This window comes from Polypterus senegalus, chromosome 4 (assembly GCF_016835505.1).
Source record: "Polypterus senegalus isolate Bchr_013 chromosome 4, ASM1683550v1, whole genome shotgun sequence".
Lineage (NCBI taxonomy): Eukaryota > Metazoa > Chordata > Cladistia > Polypteriformes > Polypteridae > Polypterus > Polypterus senegalus.
In genome coordinates, this window is record NC_053157.1 from 229486268 (window position 1) to 229508386 (window position 22119).

A 22119-nucleotide genomic window follows, 5' to 3' on the forward strand; every position below is an offset into this window, starting at 1 on the left:
GCAGCGTTCATCGGTTGGATCTTGCCCTGGAAACATTTTGGACAATTTTAAATGAGAGAGATGTGCTCGATATACGATTTAAAGTTGAGTAATTGTATGCTTTGCGCATATGGAGCGAGTGAATTCTCTGCATTTCTGCCTTCTCCTTTTCTGAGATGTTGAGTGAGAGATCCTTTTCCCACTGTCCTCTTGGATCTTTGAAAGGAAGGGACTGTAAAATGGTTTTATATATTACAGAAATGTTGTCCGAGTTTTTCGGCATAGAGGTAGGCGGGAGGTGAGGAAAATTGGGCAGGTTTTGTTTAACAAAGTTTCTGATTTGAAGGTAGTGAAAGAAATGTGCGGCTGGAAAGCTAAATTTAGAGTGTAATTGTTCGTAGGATGCAATGACGTTGTCTATGCACAGATCTCGAAGTGATTTAATCCCAAATGTTTTCCAGACCCTAAAAACTGTGTAGCGTTTGAGAGGGTAGGAAAAGGTGGTTCTCATGCAAAGGTGCCATCGATAAAAGCTTCCCTATCTTAAAATACTTCATGCTTTGATTCCATATTCTGAGTGAGTGAAGCACAATTGGGTTGTTAGTATATTGGCATTGACTTGTACTTATTGGGGTACAAAGCAAGGAATATAAAGTAGTATTGCAGGATTTTATTTCTATTGCGGACCAATGTTCATCTATTTGTGTCCATGTCCAGGTTTTTATAGTTTGTATGCTTTATGGCATTCTTTATGACAAACAGTTGAAGACGTACATACATAACGTAAACATTGCGCCTTATCAAGCCAAATTACAAATGCTAAGATTTAGTTGACACAAAAGTAAGCATTTAAGCTGAGCACAAGCCAAAAGTATAGCAAATCAAAGTAAATAAAAAGGAGTGTGACACTTGAGCATATTAACAAATGTACAGGATATTCACCCTGTATGTGTAAAATGGCTTGGTCAAAATGGAACAATAAAATAAGAAAAAAGTGTACATATGAGAAAAACAATATCGGCTTCGAATTTGGCCAGGACTCGTTGACGGCCTGCTTTGTTTCAGACAGCCTGCTGATGCTGCACCGTTCCAATCTTCAGAGCCACACTCAATTAAGGAGCCGTCTTAATTAACCCCAAGGATTTACAGCAGACACATCATCTCACTGAGCAATTTTCTTTTGATCATTTTAAAACTTTGACACACGCGCTGAAATTCTCCCGGGGTTGACATTCACAGCCAGGGCTGAGGAGTCGGAGACAATTTTGGGTACCTGGAGTCAGGGTTGCAGTTGGCAAAAATGTACCGACTCTGAGTCCTAATAAATTTAAATTGTAATGAAAAAAAAAAATACAGCAAGTTCAAATGTCCCATTTCACAAACAACAGTTATAATTAACTACTTCTCTGATGTAAGAATAAAGCCCAGTGCATAGTTGTGTTACTACCAGTTTGAAGTTCATCTGAACTATTATACAACCCGACATTTACATATTGTAATCTGGATTATGGTACATTACAAAAAGTTTTTTCATTTTAGTTCAGAAATAACATGTTTAACAAGTTAATTTGAGTATAAACAAGTGTAATGATGTAGGTGGAGGTGTGTACTGTGGCCTGATGTGTGTTCAGGGGTTCTGTCTGCAATCTCCACATTTGCTCCCACCCAGGGCTAAACTTTAGCGTAACTTTGCACACCACCTGTTCTACAAGATTTTGAAATTAAAAAGAAACAGATTCTATGTATTGTGACAGACAATGCTTCTAATATGTTAAGCACAATTGAGAAAATGAATAAAGTAGACTGAGAAAGTGACAAACAGATATTACAGGAAGACAGTTCTGCAAGTATTGGAGAAAGTGAAACTGAAGAGAATAGTGAAATTTTGGATAACATTGCTGAAGAAGCATCTAAGCTCACTACTCCAACATATGCATTGTGCTGCTCATACTCTGCAACTTGCAATAAGAGATCGATTGAAAGGTCGTCATACAGCTACTCTAATTGGCAAATTGAGGCAAGTAACTGTTGCAGGCAGGGCCCCTAAAACAGATGCCATTTTGAAAAGACGTGCAGGAAAAGGAGCCATTTTGGATCAAACAACATGCAGGGGACGCACTTGGACAATGAAAATATTTTATTAACTGAAAGCCAGTGGGAAGAAGTAAAAGAACTGGAAAGTCTACTTTCTTACCCCTTGTAACAATAAGGCGCTATTTGGGCCCCAGACCCAGCCCAGAGAGACACGGGAGGCACGTCTACAATAAAAAACTTTTATTTATCCTTCGTCTGTGGACGCACATCTTCCTCATGTCCCACAGGCAATACCCACAGTCCCAAGCACAAATGCACAATGAAAGCAACCTTCTTCTGCACCACCACTCCTCCCAGGCAACCTTGTCCTCCTCCACCCAACTCTGGCCTGAGTGGTGGTCGCTGGCTCCTTTGATTGGGCACCTGGAAGTGCTCCAGGTGATAGATTGCAGACATCCGGCTGCACTCCCAGGTGTGGCGAAACCAGTGCCCAAAAGGGGCCAGCAGCTCCTGCTGCAGCACCCACGGTGATGCCTATGGAACCCAACAGGGCTGCACCAAACTCCAACTCACATGAAGCCCTGTGGGAGTCCAAGGCACCGCTGCAACCCAGGGAGGCTGCCATCTGGTGTCCAGGGGGAGATGTTGTGTTTCCGATGCTTGCTCCCCCTGGTACATATGCTACAGGGGCGTCCCGGCCATTCGTCACACTCTTTACTGTCAACAAAAGGTTGCAATATGAAGATTTAACACCAAGTAAATTTATTTTGGAATGGAAGAGCTTGATATACTGCCTGAACAAAAGTGGAGGATTAATAGCTGATGGCATCGCATCTTCAATGAAGAAAAGAGAGAGTCTCTTACTGGATAGCCAAATCTCGTTAGATGCTATTTATGTTGATCCAATGAGATGAATTTTGCTGAGCAGTGACCAGATTGCTAATGGAAAAAAGGCCCTCTATGATGTAGCAGCTAGCAGAAGAGCCACCGTGCCAGCACTGGAAGAAGCTGGTATGAAAATGAATATATGAACTTAGAATATTCCAGATGTGAAATGTAAGAAAAAAATGACAGACGTGAAAGGCACTATATAATAGAGTGACAGACAGACAGTGAAATTAGAACACTCTAGACAAGAACAAGCCATTCAGCCCAACAAAGCTCGCCAGTCCTATCCACTTATTTCTTCCAAAAAAAAAGTAGAATTTTGAAAGTCTCTAATGTCTTACTGTCTACCACACTACTTGGTAGCTTATTCCAAGTGTCTATTGTTCTTTGTGTAAAGAAAAACTTCCTAAAGTTTGTGTGAAATTTCCCCTTAACAAGTTTCCAACTGTATCCCCGTCTTCTCGATGAACTCATTTTAAAATAACCGTCTCGATCCACTGTACTAATTCCCTTCATAATTTTAAAAACTTCAATCAGGTCTCCTCTTCATCTTCTTTTCCTTAAACTGTAAAGGCTCAGCTCTTTTAATCTTTCCTCATAATTCATCCCTGTAGACCTGGAATCAGCCAAGTCGCTCTTCTCTGGACCTTTTCTAGTGCTGCTATGTCCATTTTGTAGCCTGGAGACCCAAACTGCACCCAGGACTCCAGATGAGGCCTCACCAGAGGTTGAGCATAACCTCCTGTGACTTGTACTCCACACATCAAGGCGCAATATAACCTGACATTCTGTTAGCCTTCTTAATGGCTTCTGAACACTGTTGGGAAGTCGATTGCTTAGAGTCCACTATGACTCCTAAATCCTTCTCATAAGGTGGACTCTTGATTTTCTGACCATCCATTGTGTATTCAAACCTAACATTTTACTTCCTATGTGTAATACTTTACATTTACTGACATTAAATTTCATCTGCCACAAATCTACCCAAGCCTGTCTGCTGTCCAAGTCCTTCTGTGATGATATAACGGATACCAAATTATCTGCTAATCCACCTATCTTGGTATCATCTGCAAACTTAACCAGCTTGTTACTTCCATTCCTATCTAAATCATTTATCCATCCATCCATTGTCTAACCCGCTGAATCCGAATACAGGGTCACGGGGGTCTGCTGGAGCCAATCCCAGCCAACACAGGGCACAAGGCAGGAACCAATCCTGGGCAGGGTGCCAACCCACCGCAGGACACACACAAACACACCCACACACCAAGCACACACTAGGGCCAATTTAGAATCGCCAATCCACCTAACCTGCATGTCTTTGGACTGTGGGAGGAAACCGGAGCGTAAATCATTTATACAGTATATATTAAAAATAGCAGTGGCCTCAGCACTGCTCCTGCTGGTCACCACTCTTAACATCAGCCAATTCTCATTTGGTTCCTCACACTATCACCCTCTGCTTCCTGTGTCTGAGCAAATTCTGCACCAATCTAAAAACATCATCCTGAACTCCCACTTCTTTTAATATGATACCCACCTTATCAAATGCTTTCTGAAATGTACTATACAATTATAGACAGACAGACAGACAGACAGACAGATAGACAGATAGATAGGATAAACTAAACCTTTGTGAAGCAACTGCAACAGAAGGCAGGACAAGATTGGTGAATTATAGCAGAAAACAAAAACAAAATATCAGCTTTCACTGTGTTGAGTGGTAAACAAAACTATCAAGGACACTGCATGAAAAACAATTTTAAAGATTTCCATAAGTATATAGTCATACTATGCACTATATAAATAGTTAAAAATTGCTTAATTATTGCTACAGAGTAATATATAATACACAGTGTGTATGTTTAAATATTTTTACTCAAAAAATATAAATATAATTGCAACTGCAATGTGTGTTCTGGGAGATTGTTTAGGTGTAACAGACTAAATGTTTCCAACCTGAGGAGACCTTGTGCCAAACAGTCTAACCTTTGCCATGCTGTGACATTTAAACTTCGCTCACTAACAGCTGAATGACTGGTGCACAAAACAAACTTGATTCCAGGGTTGTGCATCATAAAATATCTTGGTTATGTACTGTAAATTCCAGGTTATTTGGACAGAAATTCCTAAAACATGTATTTGCTGTGTTTTATTTAATTGGCATGAATGCAAAAAAGTTTTTGTTCATATACAGACATTTACTAAAATATCTGAAGTGCTATAATCCATACTCTTCGGTCATCTGAACTGCTTTTATCAGATTAGCTGATTAATAGCTGTTCATTCTCAATAGTGTAAATAATGCAATAGTGCAATAATGCTAAAATCATAAGAGGATATTATTATTATTATTATTATTACCACCAACAACACACATAGGCTGTTTTTGAAATTTGATTGTCATTTTGTATTGTGCTTAAAAAAACACAGGCAGAGTGATAGTATTAGCTGAAAGTATGCTTTTGTTAATAAATACTCAAAAGCAAGCACTGCAGGAAAATGACATGACGGTGATCATCATGGCCTGTGTAATGATGTCTTCATCGTATACTATGGGACCTTGGAACAATAAAGGTTGAGAACCACTGGTCTAAATGACTTCACAAATTGTTCAGCATATCCCAGTTTTCACTTAATAATTCAATACGGATATTGAGTCACACAGGCAAATCAATCATAAAATGTATGTACTATTATTTACGGTTAAATCTTAATAAAGAATTCGGCTAACAATTCGTTGTGGAATGTTCAATGCTGCCAACATTACTGCTGCGTTAACACCCATATTAACACTTTAAGGTATTCTTACAGTTCTCAATGGTCCATCAAACACGTCATTCACACTATTTAGATTGAACCACTTTCAAATTGTGTTATGAGAAGGAATTACTCCTCGCCGAGGCAATTATATTTTCTTTGCACTTACAGATTTAGATTCAATGTATGCCATAACGCAATAAACGACAACGCTCACCACTGCTATAAAGAATTCCTCCGAACCTCCCCATGTTAAAATATCAAGTCAAGTTGGGTAGCATGCACTGGTACAGTGCGTTGCCGCAGCCCCTACACGGCGAAACAACTCGGGATCCCGATTTGCAACCCCCAGGCAGACACATGGTCCAGTCCCACCAAACGGAAATGACCCTATATCTGCCATAGCCAGGTGTTAAGTGGGCGACCCCTTGGCCTGGTCCAGCCACTCTGGTCCCCAACAATGAGGATCTTAAGAGCCGGATCACTCTCGGGGAAACGCGCCACATGGCCGTAGTGCCGTAACTGACGCTCCCTCACAATGCAGGTAATGTGCCTCATTCGGGACTCCATGAGCAACCGCTCATTCTACACAAAGTTAAACCAATGGTACCCAATGATTTTCCGGAGAGACACAGTACCAAATCAGTCCAGTCTTCGTCTAAGGTCACTGGATAGCATCCATGTCTCGCAACCATATAGCAAGACAAAAAGCACCAGAACTCTAAAGACTTGGACCTTCGTTACAGTGACCAGACTTCCCGGTTTACCCGGGACAGTCCCTATTTTTGGATCACCCGTTCCGGCGTCCCTAAAAGATCAGTAAATGTCCTGGCCTGTGGCGTTTTCCGACAAAATGCGTACTTTTCCCTAGAGGCCTAGACCCCATTCAGCCTTTCTGATTCCAAATCATACTTTCTACCCATCATGACGTCAGACGGTTAGTCGACCGACTTCTTCTGAGTCTGACACCTGCTGGTGGCCATTGTTTGCAGTATGGAAACACACGGAAGACGAGATGGCGGAAGTGGACGCATCGTCGGATGGTATCGGCCGTGCCTTGTGATATGACACGTTTTGGCTATGCTACGCTGTTTTAATTTGGGAAAATGGTTCAAGAGATTAAAGAGTAAGTAGGCAAGAATCAGAGAGAAGAGGTCCGATATTTTAGTAAAATTTACTTATTCAATTATAGCAACATTTAAATACATATAATGCAGTGACAATAGACATACAGAAACAAGATTATGCTTACAGTAATATCAAAAGACCCAGAGCCATCATCCTAGACCAGTAGACTGAGGGAGCCCACTTGTCAGTCTCATCAGAGGATCAACTCGTGAGCCTGGTCCAATACCGGGCAGTGTGCACGTACCCCACGGTTGAGCTTCCGAAGAAACTGAGGGCGGAACCTTCCCTTATATACTAATTGAGTGTCCTTGCCCCAAAAGCGGCTTACGTGCAAGCAGTGTATACAGAAGTGATCAGTTTCAGTACACACCCTTCCACGGGACACGGTATTTTTCTTCTACTTGGCCTTGACCGAGACGGTGCCTAGTACCAGAAGACACAATGAAGCCCCTCGAAGTGAAAAACAACTCCTTACATAGCCTTGGCTATATCTTTAGAACATTCCCGGCTGTTTTTCCCAAAACATTAGTCTTTGCAGCTGGCTTTGCACTGAAGCGACCAACGCCCATCTGCTCTCCTGATTCCCTTCCTCTCTTTCTTTTACCTTTGCTTTTTACAGAGAAAAATCCTTCCATTACATACGCTCTGAGCCAGGAATTATCTTATTATTCCTGCTCTGGGCCTGATATAAGAGCTGATGCCCGATTCAGTCATTCACTCGTCAATACGGCGTTCGAGGTGAGCCGTTTTCACTGAAGTTAAAGCTTAAACTTAAAAGAGTTTAACTTTCCAATTTATTTTGTATGACAAAATTGAAAGTGCTGACAAAGTTTATTTTTTTAAGTTTAATTTTAGCTCTTTATTCTTTAAGTAAGTACAGCTGTACACACTTTACTGTATAGTCTGAAGTCTGCAGACTGTACTCTGTAAATTTTGTCGTAGTTGTGAATCTGATAATATTAATTTATATATTAATAATGAATGAATATTTGACACAAGTCACAACAACATTTGCGGATGCTTGCCTGTTCCTTACACTTACAGCTGTATATTACTTTGTTTTCCTTTAGTTTAGAGTGCAGAGTGACATTGCTTCTTCCCTTGCCTCTTTGAAATTTGGTTTGCTGTTTCTTCTTTTGAAGTCGGCTCATGCACTAGCGGTAGCACATGTACGTGGGATGCAATATTGTGAAATGCAATTTCAGTGATTCATGTGACAAGTTTTATGACACGTTATTACAAAACTCTGATATCCTGAGAGCTATCCACTCATCTCAGAAATATTAGTGTTTCATGATTATGAAAGTTACTCATTGAAAAGCTGTTTTTCCTTTATAAACATTGAAAAAGTGTCATGTTCAGTTTCAGAAAGTATTAATAAATTATTCACAAAACATTTCTGGCACTTCTCTACTTTCACTGCGATTCCTGATTAACAACGTAAGGTTTCGGTACGTCCATAACATACAGTATACTATATAATGTACACTAATGCGTTTGTTATTTGCTCTTCAGGAAAGCGTGTCTTTCAGTCGGTTTTCACGACTGTTTTTGGAAAGATCTAGCCTGTAATTTCATGAAAAAAAGCATACAATGGTATAGAACCCTACTTTGAAAATGGGTATATGTTTGTGGCTTAAAAATATAATTGTTTCGAATGGAAGAAACTCGTACAGAATAAGATGCAGGAAACACGAAAATAGGCATTTCCATTATTAAAGTCTATCTGGCTTCTGGGGGGTTCCGCCCCCTGGCCCCGTGACCCAGGTTGTCCCCAGAAAAATCTGGTCACTGTACCTTCGTCCTTTTGCATAGATATCGGGAGTGCCTGACACCCCTTTCCAGCGACCTCATGATCCCCCATGCTCTCCCAATGCGTCTTATAATATACACTTATTTAATTCAAACTCACATTAATCATGTTTTGTTTTTACTGGATCAATACATTGCATATTCTCCGACTTCTTTTTGTACAAAAAAATAAAACTGAATCCACATACACACTGCAAACAAAGCTCGCTGGTTTTCCTGCTGCTGTTGCAACTAAATAGCCGCTATCCTTCTCTACTTCTGCCCGACACGCTTGCGCACGCACCTTTTGTGGTGAGCGAATACACTGGCAAGCCGTCATCTTTCAAAGTCCTTCCAGTGAGCGTCTGGGTAGCCCATATCTTCTTATAACATAGTCGTTGTCGCTACCTAATTTGGACTACGCGACAGTTGGAACCGGAGCTGAAGTGACAAATACAAAACTTCTCAGTCGAGTTCCGTCGCTGTTGATGACATCACTGTGCACGCATATGCGCGCTTCTAGGTATTTATGCACATGCGTTAATTTAAACGAGTGAACGACTTCATTTCCCTGGGATACCTTTAAAATAAGACTTCTGCAGCGCTGTGTTTTCGTAGGAAATGAGCAGCGACAGAAGAGTCTGGTAAAAACGTTACATATTCTCGTGATTTCAAAGCCATTTGTTGCTTTTAAAAACGCAGCGTGAAAGTATACCGTTTCTCCCTAAAGTACAGAAATTTTGCCGACCTTTGTTTCACAAGACCCCTGCTAATGCAGAGTATTTAGCGCAGATAGGATAGGAACAGACAGCCCTGCTAGTAGTCTGGAGCAAAGGGAGAGCCAGTACAAAGTTATCAGTGTTTAAAAAAGTGGCTTTTACTCAAAAAGAACAAATATTTTTTATTGTTTAGATTTAAATTCCATTTTCAATCATAAATTATTTTCTGCAATATTGAAAATTGATTTGGAAAATTGAAGGATTCTTCTACAGTTTGTTATTTTATATGGGCAGTCTTTGGGTTCCAGGTCTTTATCTCCACATTTTTCTGTTAAATATATTTGTCTTATATCAAGGTTGTACTCTTGTATTTGACAACCTTACTTAATTTACCTTTTTTCAGATGTGTTGCCATTTCTACTCATATTTGTGTATTATTATTATTATTATTATTATTATTATTATTATTATTATTAGTGTGTCCCTAAGGCTCCAGAAAACGACACTGTTGTGAAGAACATGCTGCTTGAGAAGATAGACACCTTTTCACCTGATGACTACAGAGCAGTGGTTCTTATGTCTCGTGTCATGAAGACCAATATGAGCCGTTTTGTAGTAGACCAGCTGGTAGACCACCTGTACCCACTGCAGTTTGCCTATTGGACAAAGATTGGAGTAGAGGATGTAACTACCAATCTGCTCCACAAAGCTTGTTCTAACCTGGACAAAGCTGTCAGTACTGTGAGGATAATGTTTTTGTGATTTCTAAAGCACCTTCAACACCACCCAACCATCGCTGTTAAGGGGTAAACTCAGAGATGTGCAGGTGGATGAGCCTGTGGTGTCCTGAATAATGGACTCTCTCTCAGGCAGACCACAGTTTGTGAGGCTCAAGAACTGTGTTTCTGATATGAATATAGTCCTGTCTCCTTTTCTCATCACTCTGTACACCTCAGACTATAACCAGGTCATGTCATTTGCAGAAATTCTCAGGTGATTCTGCACTTATGAGGTGTACTATTAAGGGGGATGAGACAGAGGAGAGGAGTCAAAGGGAGAACTTTGTTTCTTGTTGTAGTAAGAATTGTCTGCAACTTAACAGTCAATAAAATCAAGGAACTGTTTATTGAATTTTGCCTCACCAATTAGCCTACATGTCCAGGGAGTGGATGTAGAGGTGGTGTATTGGTAAAAGTACTTGGTGGACCACATTAATGACAGGTTGGACTGGTCATGGAACACAGAGGAACAATATAAAAATGGCAAAAGACTGTGTTCCTTTAATGTGTGAAGTGACATCCTAGACATCTTATACAGCTCTGTGATGTACAGTGCGAAATTCTACATTGTGGTGAGCTGGGCTGGTAATAGCACTTCCAGAGAGCTACACCAAACCAACAAACTGGTTTAAAGAGCAATTATGGGACCTAGAAGTGGAGAAGAGAATGAAGACATACTGAGTACCATTATGAACAATGCTGCACATCCTCTCTGTGACACACTAACACTGCGGACTTAAAGCCAACAAATTATTCAGCAGAAGTGTGTTGGTGCTTTATATCAATAGCAATATGCCTGCAAAATGTCTCACTGGGACTCTGCCGGCATGGTGTAGTGTTTAAGACTTTGGAAGTTAAACCCTGCAGTTGTAGTTTCAAATAAGTTGTATGTAAAATTTCACATCACAACAGCATATGTCTTTGATAATTACATCTGGTCATCTGGAAACTGTTAACTCTCATTTTACATTATTCTCTCTCAAATGGGGTCACAATGTCTTTTTTTATTGCTAGCAGGCTGTATTTCCAAATGACTATCCAGTAATTCTGTCTTAAACCTAATGTTTTGTCATCCGTATCTCTCATCCTAAAATCAGATATGTTACAATTTATACTTCTTTCTGACATGATCTTCACTGATCTGTGTTTTCCCTGTTTCTCCCCAGTCATGGTATGAGACACTTTGTGGACCATAATCATTCATCGTCTATCAAACTCGAGCTAGCCTATGTTAAATCATTCATAAATTAGTCTGGCATTAAAGCAGGAGATCAATATATTTACCATATGCTGGTCTTATTTATTTAAACTCCTGTTTTTGTGATCTTCCAGCAACAAGTAAATACCAACTGGCTTCAAACTTCAAGTATAATGGTAAATATGCTGATCTCCTGCTTTAATGCCAGACTAATTTATGAATGATTTAACATAGGCTAGCTCGAGTTTGATAGACGATGAATGATTATGGTCCACAAAGTGTCTCATACCATGACTGGGGAGAAACAGGGAAAATACAGATCAGTGAAGATCATGTCAGAAAGAAGTATAAATTGTAACATATCTGATTTTAGGATGAGAGATACGGATGACAAAACATTAGGCTTAAGACAGAATTACTGGATAGTGATTTGGAAATACAGCCTGCTAGCAATAAAAAAGACATTGTGTCCCCATTTGAGAGAGAATAATGTAAAACGAGAGTTAACAGTTTCCAGACAACCAGATGTAATTATCATAGACATATGCTGTTGTGATGTGAAATTCTGCATACAACTTGATAAATATTTTGTATGTCTTTATTTGTAACTCTAGGCAAAGCAATGTAATATTAGTGTTACATTAGTGAGTATCATTCATGTTTAACCCCTCTACCCCCTTTTAGGAATGGGTCTCTTTGAATTTTACGATAGGTTTGGGGGAAAGTGCCTCAAACAAGTGTTTCTCTGCTAAAGTTTCCCTCTCAACCCTCACACAAAGCCAGACTGCCTAACTGCCAAGCTTTACCTTAACAGCTGGTTTGGAGGGCAGGTGTGAAGGTGTTCTATCCCCCCATTGGTCTGAAGTATGGCTGTTTGGAACTGGCTTGTGTTAGAAGCCTTTAAGTACCATGCCATCCTATTGGCTCTAGGGGTTGGACAGAAAGCCTATAAATGTTCTTGCTTTACCTCACTGTCTGTCTTATCAAACTGATGAAGACCATCTCACACCGTGAACTGAAAAGGACAACACAATGGAGGGCACAGCTCGGCAGTCATATTGAGACAGGAAATGGGGCCTGTTCTGAAGAAAGCTGACCACAAAACGATGCCTTAACTAGAGACATTTTAAGTAACTAACAAGTCTGTGTGCTACCTGAAACTACACATCAACATTTATCGGGTTGTATGGTTGCCAATATTCAAATGTAATCTGAATTCTGACAAAGGCTACATACTAATACAAAAGGGGAAAGTAGAGTAATTTATTACTCTACCTTACCAAGTCAAAACATATGCTAAGGATACATTTTTGAGGTACAAGTCCTGATTAACTGCTCTTTCCTAATACTGGAGATTTAAAGGGGATGGGAATCTAAGATGTGGAATACAACTACTGACATTGCACTAATTATGTTTGAGTGCAGAGAGTTGTTAATAGACACTAACAGGTCCAACTGCATCTCCTCCTAATTACTATTACACCCTAGAAGCTGAAGAAAGGGGAGCAGGAAGCCAATTTACCAAAATACCAATAAGACAACAACCACCAGCATAAAGCCAAAGCTACAGAGGAATGGTATAAAAACAACAATGTGAATGTCCTAGAGTGGCCAAGTTGGAGTTTAGACCATAATCCAATGAAGGATTTGTGGCTGGACTTGACAAATGCAGCTCACTCACGATCAACGTGACTCCTGACAGAGCTGGAGGAGTTTAGCAAAGAATAATGGGGAAGAATGTCAGAGCTCATAAAAAGAGAGGGTGGCCTATGAGGACAGCCTAAAGGCTGTCATGGCTGACATCTACTAAATAATGACTTGAAGGAGTGTATAATTATGTGATCGATTTTTCAGTGTTTTATATTTATAATTAACTAGCCATCCTCCGCGGCTTCGCTTACATATTAGTGAAACAGGACAATGAGGAGTGCCCGGCCCAGTTCTTTACTCCTGACGTCATTCTTCCCCCTCCCCTCGGACTGTAGCCTCTTTCTTGGACTAGCGCAAATATATTGCTCCTGCAAATGAACTATGATTCTTAGCGTAATGAGAGAAGTCGTAAAATCAATGGAATGTTCAAGTAAATTATATATATAAAAAAGATCTTAATCCATTAAGTAGAACTCTCATTCGCTAACTAAGCAGAGTTAAGGTTACACCCCGTGTATGATGATAATGCTGCTCCCATTTAACATCTTATCTAACACTTGGTAAATGGCTCAAATATATTTAGTTTAATTCAGGATCACAGGGCATAAGGCAGGAGCTTGTCCTGGACAGGATGCTTGTGTATCACTGAGCACACACATTAAACAGACTGCTTTCTGTCTGCCCTCTGTGTTGTGTGTGATGTTAAAAGATAAATGTTGGAGTGGGTTTCCTACTTTATCTCTTGCTTGAAACAAAAGGAAACAGCAATATCACGTACGAAAATGGACTCTTCAGTTGATGCCATACCCCTCCTACTTAATATTAACATTACAATATAATGCAAACTATTTACATAGATGTCCATTAAACAGAGACACAACACAAATTGATATAAAGTAATGACATTTCAAAATAACTTTATCAAATGTAAGAGACCACCGGCCCAGACGCCCCTGCAATGGAAGGATGGGGGAAGGCAGATTTTTCAAGGACGCTGCCTCCCCCAGAATACTAGTTGGGAGCTCCCCTGGAGTTTAGTGGTGCCTGCAGGGCATCTTGGGACTTGGAGTTCGGTTGTTCAGCCCTGTTGGGTACCATGGGTGCCTCCAGGAGGAGCTGAAAGAGGACTGGAGTAGCCCTGAAGTACTTCTGGGCTGATTAAAGAACTTTAATTCTCTGTCTGACCCTGAAGTGCGGGAAAGTCACATGGATGGAAGAGTAGAAGCACTTCCGGGTCAAGGACTATTTAAAGGACTGTTGGAGACCCAGCAAGTGAGTCGGAGTTGGGTGGTAGAGGAGTGAATTGCAATTATTACTGTATTCATTTGCCTGTTTATTGGCAAGTGGTGCTTGAGGAGCACTATACAAAAAGAAGAAATAAAAACAACTTCTTGGTGCTTTTAAAAAGTGTTGTCAGTGTCTGTGTGTCGAGTTAAGCGCTGGTATAGCGCCATCTAGTGTTACACAAACAAAAAGAAACAGGTGTAACATAAGAAGATCGATTCCTCCCTAACCTCTACTGAAATAAAAATTCAAAATTAAATATTTTATTAAAAAGTATATATAACATAAAAATGGGAAATCATAGTCAAAGCGGAGGCCATGCCATTTCAAAGGGCTATGAACACCGAGATTCCATAAAGCAACAGTCATGTGTGCTCAACTTCCAAAAATAATAATTTACAGCTGCCCCATTGGGTTCCTTGGGGCCACTAGGGGGAGCTAGCAGAAACTGAGGGTTTGAGTTTCTGCCCATCCCTGAAGTGCTCCCTGAGGGTTTGGTTGAAAAGGAGGCCCTAGACTTCACAGGGCGAGTCTGAGTCAGGAGTGGAGGAGTGAAGGTGCCAGGAAAGAAAAGAGGATTATTTTGCTGTGCTGTGTCATGGACTGTGATTTGAACCCAAGATTGTGTTTGGGGCTCAGTGGCACCCCATGAGGTCAATATATATATATATATATATATATATATATATATATATATATATATATATATATATATATATATATATATATATATATATATATACGGTGGAACCTCGGTATATGTCCTTAATCCGCTCCAGACCCTTTGACTTATACCAAACAGGACGTATACCAAACACATTTTTTCCATAAGAAATAATGGGAAAATTATTAATTCGTTCCCATGAAAAAAAAAAAATCCTATTGCTATTGGCATATTATACATTGACTAGACATTAAGCCCGTTAAAATAACGGGCGCTAGAACAGTAGTGCATAAACATTTGTATGAACAGTCTCTATTAAATGGCAAGGGACCTTGTATGTGGCTGTAATATGCGTCACTGTATTGTGTTTTCTCTCTCAGTAATACTGGTTTGTATTTCCGTAAAATGCCTGTAATTTTGTCTGACAGTAATACAGTGGAACCTCAGTTCACGACCATAATTCGTTCCAAAACTCTGGTTCTAACCCAATTTGTTTGTGAACCAAAGTAATTTCCCCCATAGGATTGTATGTAAATACAATTAATCTGTTCCAGACCGTATGAACTGTATGTAAATATATATTTTTTTAAGTTTTTAAGCACAAATATAGTTAACTATACCATAGAAAGCACAGCGTAATAGTGAACTAAATGTAAAAACATTGACTAACACTAAGAAAACCTTGAACAACAGAGAAAACTAACACTGCAAGAATTTGCTATAGCCTTATGACCGCTCACTAAAAACTCTTTTTTAATGAGTTTTAAGCACAGGCAAAAATGAACATTTGAAAATCTGTAATTTAATAAACAACCAAGAAAAGTAACATTGCAACAATGCACGCCTGTGTGTGTGTGTGTGTGTGTGTGTGTGTGTGTGTGTGTGTGTGTGTGTGTGTGTGTGTGTGTGTGTGTGTGTGTGTGACTCGCGCGCCTGTGTGTGTATCTGTCTCTCTCTCTGCACAGGGAATGCACAGGAAGAGACTGAACACGTGCTGTGTGGCCCCGCGCATGTGCACTTCACCAGAAGACACACACATGGACACCTGGACGCACACAAGGGTTTTATTAAAGAGGATGGGGTTGTATAAAATAATTTAAACACTGCTTAATACTAAGATACATAAATACAAAAGTAATTAGATGAAGTAAATGAAAATTTTACCTCACTTTACTTTTTAATAACATATTTGTTTTTCACAATCGTAGGTATTGTCGTTCTCGGCATACGGTATGCAACAGCCATGTCCCGAATACGCATGCCATCTTCATACTTTTCAACAATCTATTCAAATTTACATGAAAAAAACACAAAATCACGTTGTGACGATGCAGGTTTGCTGTATGCTCCCATCTGCTGCTGGGGAGCCCTTGAATCCTACACCGTCGGTAATGTGCCTCACTGCTAAACTCATCGGTAACAACAAAGCAAGGGGATGGTGAAAAAGTGCAAAGTGCTTTTATTAAAACAATTAACAAAACAAGGTGTTCAAATTAAAGTGCAGTCTCCAAAGTTCCAATAAGTAATCCATAAAATCAGAAGTGAAACGTGGAGGTTAAAAACAATAGAAAAAAGTCTTCTTAAAAACAACAAAGTTAAAAGCAGGAAGCATTCTTTAAAAAACAAGAAGCCCGGTGCCTGCTTCCCAACTGGGGAGTCGCCCTACTTGCAGCTGACCTTTGCACTGCCTGCTTCAGCCACTTCATCCATGCGCACTCTCGCTCGCTCTCTCTCTCCTCCGTTCTTTGTTTTTACTCCCCTTCAAGCAAACTCGCGCTTCTGTTCATCAAGATAAGCAGCCCCAGGAACAATCATGAATGCGGACGGTCCCTCACAAGTGCACTTTGGTGAGAAACGCCCACATCGCTAACCGCCCTGACAACCTCCAGCCACATAACCACCATGCCCCCTCACCAAGCTGCGGGCGCGGTGATTATTTATTTTAAAGCTGGACTTTGACAGGAGCTGTAGAACCACTATATCACACACGTGAAAGTTCACAGAGAGTTATAGTGCGGGTTGTTCACTGAATGCTAGTAACTGGCGCACTAACGCTCGTGGGCAGTCGTGGCTTTGTCTCGAGAGAGGTAAACAAGGTTAGCATGCGAGTCATATTCCAAACAAAGGTTGTATACCAAGCAAAATTTTTTGTGTCCAAACAGGACGTATACCAAGTTGGACTTATTCCAAAGCAGACGTATATCGAGGTACCACTGTGTATATATATATATACAGTACAGGCCAAAAGTTTGGACACACCTCCTCATTCAATGTGTTTTCTTTATTTTCATGACCATTTTCAGCACTCCATCACTCTCCTTCTTGGTCAAATAGTCCTTACACAGCCTGGAGGTGTGTTTTGGGTCATTGTCCTGTTGAAAAATAAATGATCATCCAACTAACCTGACTTCTGCACAGCACAACTGCTGCTCCCCACCCCATTGATAAAGCAAGAAATTCCACTAAATAACCCTGATAAGGCACACCTGTGAAGTGAAAACCATTTCAGGTGACTACCTGTTGAAGCTCATCGAGAGAATGCCAAGAGTGTGCAAAGCAGTAATCAGAGCAAAGGGTGGCTATTTTGAAGAAACTAGAATATAAAACATGTTTTCAGTTATTTCACCTTTTTCTGTGAAGTCCATAACTCCACATGTGTTCATTCATAGTTTTGATGCCTTCAGTGAGAATCTACCAATGTAAATGGTCATGAAAATAAGGAAAACACACACATATATATATATATATATATATATATATATATATATATATATATATACAAAATCAGGCAGGTGCATAAATTTGGGCACCGTTGACATTTTATTGATTCCAAAACTTTTAGAACTAATTATTCGAACTCAAATTGGCTTGGTAAGCTCAGTGACCCCTGACCTACATACACAGGTGAATCCTATAATGAGAAAGAGTATTTAAGGCGGTCAATTGTAAGTTTCCCTCCTCCTTTAATTTTCTCTGAAGAGTAGCAACATGGGGTCACAAAACAACTCTCAAATGACCTGAAGACAAAGATTGTTCACCATCATGGTTTAGGGGAAGGATACAGAAAGCTGTCCCAGAGATTGAAGCTGTCTGTTTCCACAGTTAGGAACATATTGAGGAAATGGAAGACCACAGGCTCAGTTCAAGTTAAGGCTCAAAGTGGCAGACCAAGAAAGATTTCGGATAGACAGAAGCGACGAATGGTGAGAACAGTAGGAGTCAACCCACAGACCCACACCAAAGACCTACAGCATCATCTTGCAGCAGATGGAGTCACTGTGCATCGTCCAACCATTCGGCGCACTTTACACAAGGAGATGCTGTATGCGAGAGTGATGCAGAGGAAGCCTTTTCTCCACCCACAGCACAAACAGAGCCGCTTGAGGTCTGCTCAAGCACATTTGGACAAGCCAGCTTCATTTTGGAATAAGGTGCTGTGGACTGATGAAACTAAAATGGAGTTATTTGGGCATAACAAGGGACGTTATGCATGGAGGAAAAAGAACACAGCATTCCTAGAAAAACACCTGCTACCTACAGTAAAATATGGTGGTCGTTCCATCATGCTGTGGGGCTGTGTGGCCAGTGCAGGGACTGGGAATCTTGTCAAAGTTGAGGGACGCATGGATTCCACTCAGTATCAGCAGATTCTGGAGACCAATGTCCAGGAATCAGTGACAAAGCTGAAGCTGTGCCGGGGCTGGATCTTTCAACAAGACAACGACCCGAAACACTGCTCAAAATCCACTAAAGCATTCATGCAGAGGAACACGTACAACATTCTGGAATGGCCATCTCAGTCCCCAGACCTGAATATAATTGAAAATCTGTGGTGTGAGTTAAAGAGAGCTGTCCATGCTCGGAAGCCATCAAACCTGAATGAACTAGAGATGTTTTGTAAAGAGGAATGGTCCAAAATACCTTCAACCACAATCCAGACTTTCATTGGAACCTACAGGAAGCGTTTAGAGGCTGTAATTTCTGCAAAAGGCGGATCTACTAAATATTGATTTCATTTCTTTTTTGTAGTGCCCAAATTTATGCACCTGCCTGATTTTGTTTGCACAATTATTGCACACTTTCTGTAAATCCAATAAACTTCATTTCACTTCTCAAATATCACTGTGTGTGTCTCCTATATGATATATTTAACTGACATTTGTTATCGTAACAACCAACGATTTATACAGGAAAATAATGACTAGTAACAAGGTTGCCCAAACTTTTGCATCCCACTGTGTGTATATATATATATATATATATATATATATATATATATATATATATATATATGAGAAAGTGAGAGAGATTAATACAGTGGTTTCAGTTTTTGACTTTTTAAAAGGTAATGATAGGCATCAAAACCAACAATCATGGTAACACAGCTGAAATTCTGTGCTCTATAACTGTGTTTACAGTTTACACACAGTTCCCTTTTCAGAGCTGTGGAATGTCTTTCGGAATTGTCAAAGATTTTGTTGGTAAGGCTGATTAGAATGAGTGTGTGTGTGTGAGAGAGAGAGAGGGGGCTTGCGAAGGACTGGCCCCTTAACCAGAGCGATTTCCTGACTTGCATCTGATACTGTTGAAATAGGCTCTAGTATCAAAGACTGTGAACGAGATTAGGATCGTTTACAAACAAAAAAAACATACGAAATTTGACAAACGAGAGGAGACCATTCAGCCCATCAAATCTATTTGTTTAGTGAAAAGCTAAGCTGTCCCAATATCTCCTCCATATACTTCTCAAAGGTTGTTAAGATTTCTGTTTCAATTCCCTGTTTCTGTAGTTTATTCCAGAGTCCTACAACAGTCTGAGTAAAAAAGGGCAGCCCTAAAACTCACTTTCCCCTAATTTCTACTGGTGTCCTGGAATCCGTGATTCACCGTTAAGTTGAAAGAATTCTGCTGGATCGACCTTTTCAAAGCTTTTGAGGATTTTAAATACCAGGATTAGGTCACAATGGAGTTTCTTCTGCTTGGGGTCACCACAGCGGATCATCTTGTTCCATATCTTTCTGTTCTCTGCATCTTGTTCTTTAACACCCATCACCTGCATGTCCTCTCTCATCATATCCATAAACTTCCTCTTAGGCCTTCCTCTTTTTCTCTTGTCTGGCAGCTCTATCCTTAACATCTTTCTCCCAATATATTCAGCATCTCTCCTCTGCATATGTCCAAACCAACGTAATCTCATCTCTCTGACTTTGTCTCCCAACCTGAGCTGACCCTCTAATGTCCTCATTTCTAATCCTGTCCATCCTTGTCACACTTAATGCAGATCTTAACATCTTTAACTCTGACACCTCCAGCTCTGTCTCCTGCTTTCTGGTCAGTGCCACCGTCTCCAACCCATATAACATAGCTGGTCTCACTACCATCCTGTAGACCTTCCCTCTCACTCTTGCTGATATCCGTCTATCACAAATCACTCCTGTCACTCTTCTCCACCCATTCCACCCTGCCTGCACTCTCTTTTTCACCTCTCTTCCACTCTCCCTATTACTCTGTACTGTTGATCCCAAGTATTTAAAATCATCCACCTTTGCCAACTCTACTATTTGCATCCTCACCATTCCACTGACCTCCCTCTCAATTACACACATGTATTCTGTCTTGTTCCTACTGACCTTCATTCCATCCATCCATCCATCCATTCTCTTCCGCTTATCCGAGGTCGGGTCGCGGGGGCAGCAGCTTAAGCAGAGAGGCCCAGACTTCCTCTCCCCGCCACTTCTTCCAGCTCTTCGGGAGAATCCCAAATGCTCCCAGGCCAGCCGGGAGACATAGTCCCTCAAGCGTGTCCAGGGTCTTCCCCGGGCCTCCTCCCGTTGGACGTGCCCGAACACCTCACCAGGGAGCCGCCCAGGAGGCATCCTGATCAGATGCCCGAGCCACCTCATCTGACTCCTCTCGATGCGGAGGAGCAGCGGCTCTACTCTGAGCCCCTCCCGGATGACTGAGCTCCTCACCCTATCCTTAGGGGAAAGCCCAGACACCCTGCGAAGGAAACTCATTTCAGCCGCTTGTATTCGCGATCTCGTTCTTTCGTCACTACCCATTGCTCATGACCATAGGTGAGGGTAGGAAGGTAGATCGACTGGTAAATTGAGAGCTTTGCCTTACGGCTCAGCTCCTTTTCACCACGACAGACCGATGCAGAGCCCGCATCACTGCGGATGCCGCACCGATCCGCCTGTCGATCTCACGCTCCATTCTTCCCTCACTCGTGAACAAGACCCCGAGATATTTGAACTCCTCCACTTGGGGTAGGATCTCTCCCCCAACCCTGAGAGGGCACTCCACCCTTTTCCGCTGAGGACCATGCTCGGATTTGGAGGTGCTGATTCTCATCCCAGCCGCTTCACACTCAGCTGCGAACCGATCCAGAGAGAGCTGAAGATCACGGCCTGATGAAGCAAACAGGACAACATCATCTGCAAAAGCAGTGACCCAATCCTGAGTCCACCAAACCGACCCCTTCAACACCCTGGTTGCGCTTAGAAATTCTGTCCATAAAAGTTATGAACAGAATCGGTGACAAAGGGCAGCCCTGGCGGAGTCCAACTCTCACTGGAAACGGGCTCGACTTACTGCCGCAATGCGGACCAAGCTCTGACACCGTTGTACAGAGACCTAACAGCTCTTATCAGGGGTCCGTACCCCATACTCCCGAGCACCCCACAGGATTCCCGAGGGACACGGTCGAATGCCTTTCCAAGTCCACAAAACACATGTAGACCGGTCGGGCAAACTCCCATGCACCCTCCAGGACTCTGCTAAGGGTGAAGAGCTGGTCCACTGTTCGCGACCAGGACTAAAACCACACTGTTCCTCCTGAATCCGAGGTTCACTATCCGACGGACCCTCCTCTCCAGAACCCCGAATAGACTTTTCCAGGGAGGCTGAGGAGTGTGATCCCTCTATAGTTGGAACACACCCTCCGTCCCCTTTTAAAGAGGGGACCACCACCCCGGTCTGCCAATCCAGAGGCACTGTCCCGATGTCCATGCGATGTTGCAGAGACGTGTCAACCAAGACAGTCCTACAACATCCAGAGCCTTAAGGAACTCCGGGCGATCTCATCCACCCCGGGCCCTGCCACCAAGGAGTTTTTGACCACCTCGGTGACTTCAGTCCCAGAGATGGGAGAGCCCACCTCAGAGTCCCCAGGCTCTGCTTCCTCATTGGAAGGCATGTTAGTGGGATTGAGGAGGTCTTCAAGTACTCCTCCCACCGACCCAT

General features: G+C 41.5%; 1 protein-coding gene across 1 annotated transcript in view; it reads right to left on the minus strand.

Moving 5' to 3' along the window:
• The window catches only part of LOC120528883 (zinc finger protein 160-like), a 56965-nt gene extending 47912 nt beyond the window's left edge, over positions 1 to 9053 (minus strand). The window contains exon 1 of the mRNA XM_039752959.1: positions 8885 to 9053. The gene's annotated coding sequence lies outside the window, so the exon portion shown is untranslated. The remainder of the gene's footprint in view (positions 1 to 8884) is intronic.
• Between the last annotated feature and the right edge of the window lie 13066 nt (positions 9054 to 22119).